The 2,021-nt window shown below is 41.8% G+C and overlaps 1 non-coding gene across 1 annotated transcript; it reads right to left on the reverse strand.

Moving 5' to 3' along the window:
• Positions 1-551: 551 nt before the first annotated feature.
• Positions 552-623, reverse strand: Trnat-cgu. The gene has a single exon. It is a non-coding gene; the product is annotated as a tRNA-Thr (tRNA).
• Between the last annotated feature and the right edge of the window lie 1,398 nt (positions 624-2,021).

Here is a 2,021-nt window from a genome sequence, read left to right on the forward strand (position 1 = left end):
AGAGATTTTTGGCTGATAGGGGTCGCAAAATGGCGGCGGCCAGAAAGTTCTTTTTGCAAATGTCTATAGTAGATGTTCATTTCACTAGTTAAAATCAAAAGAATTGGTTGAGTAACTTAGCCTTTTTTCTTCTTTTGCGCTGAGACATTAAGCTACATCGTAGATAATTCATTCACCCACTCTTTTATCGCGTTTTTCTTCCACGCACCTCATTCGGAAGCTAATGCACACTCTTGACACAGCCGACGAAGTACGAGCAGTGACACGCAAGTTAAACATATTTTACAACCCATACTTTCACAAAACGAGCGTTGTATCACAGAAAACGAATTTGTACCGTATAAGTAGTTCTACACAATAGCAAAACACGAATTTTTTTTTGTTTTTTTTTTAAAGAAATGTTTGGAGCACGTCCAAACAAAAAACGAAATTGTCCAGGATTGCAACAAAAGGAAAACCAAAAACAATATGGCGTCTGAGAGAATAGACAGCTTCACTGCGCCTAGAAGCCATAAGTATGGTACAAAAAAACAACAAAAAAACAACTAGTATGCCGCCAGTGAGGTTTGAACTCACGACCCCTGGTTTACGAGACCAGTGCTCTACCACTGAGCTATAGCGGCAGTTATCCTCAGCATTCCATCGGATAAACCTACTAGAACCTCTACTTCGTTCTAAAAACACTTTTTTTCCACAGCTGATAAAGTCTAAAGCGTTTTGAGCTTTGTTTCAAAGCATGAAATGCTTTTTGACGAAAAGACATACTGCCATAAAATGGTCCATCCGTCCAATCCTGCATGTTCCCTCTCAGCTGAGCGGAGAAATTCAATTTGGGATATATTGATGCACCGATTCCGGTCATTTCACACGTTATCCATCACGCAAGCAGCGTATAATTGAACAAGGAAAAGCGAATTTGTGTATGTACACCAATTGACATCACGTGACCACACAACTTGATCTATGCGCAAATGTATATTCAATGTACTGTGTGTGAGCCTTTCATTATTCTGCTCTTCTTATGCTTGTGCGATGTTTTCATAATATATTGTATTCCTACCTACGAGCCCGTTCCATAATCATGACCCTTAGGCCCGCTTCACACGGTGCAACTTTTTCAGCAATTTTGACGTTGCTGGCGGGTTATTCCTTTGTTTTCCCTAAATAGACACGAATTGCTGATATCGGGTCCGGCTAGAAACGGGCGAACAACTCTGAGACGTTTGAAGCGGCAGCAGCCAATCAGGGACGCGATATTTTCACGTGACACTCTTGTGGTGGTGATGATAAAAGCTCAAAACTTGGTTCTCGTTTGAAATGGATCGTTTTTGGAAATAAACCTTTTTACAAAGATGAGTTAGTATTGTCAACACCATCTAAAGATATAAAAACAGGTTTTAAGAACGTAGCTGCGCGTCTAAGTAGCGTAGGAAAAATCGAATTTCATGATGATCGAAAGTCGTAGCAAATCGGTTGCTGCGTGTGACCGCGAGCGGCCCATGTTACTGCTGTTGCAAAGTCAAGTTGCTGGGCGAAATTGCCCCGTCTGAAGGGGACCTCAGTGCGGCCTTCAAGGCGTTAATACAAAATAGGCACGCGGACACGATGTTCTCCCGTGACATGGACGAACAGGACTGCATACATGAAGGAAATGTCAATGATTTGTTTCTTTTCATTTCGTTTCATTGCACCATCATAAGGTAAAGCTTTCAGTGAAGATTAAACTCACGATCCCTCTTTTACAGGACCAATGCTCTGCCACTGAGCTGTAGCAGCTTACATATCGCCTCATTTAGCCGAATCAAGCCAGATATTTTGAAGTATTTTCGTTTATATGCGGCTAGCTACTATGATCGGTTATTATCTTCGACAGCAATCGCAACCGATGTCGCAGCTTGCAGATTTTCTTTGTTTTTCCACATCGCTGCCCTGACACCTACTTATAAATATCAGGCTCTCCCTCGATACACAATTGCGAAATGCTTATTCGTTTTTGAGAACTCGCAGTGGAACGCTCTCGA

Source organism: Ixodes scapularis, unplaced genomic scaffold (assembly GCF_016920785.2).
Source record: "Ixodes scapularis isolate PalLabHiFi unplaced genomic scaffold, ASM1692078v2 PGA_scaffold0__279_contigs__length_252992795, whole genome shotgun sequence".
Taxonomy (NCBI): domain Eukaryota; kingdom Metazoa; phylum Arthropoda; class Arachnida; order Ixodida; family Ixodidae; genus Ixodes; species Ixodes scapularis.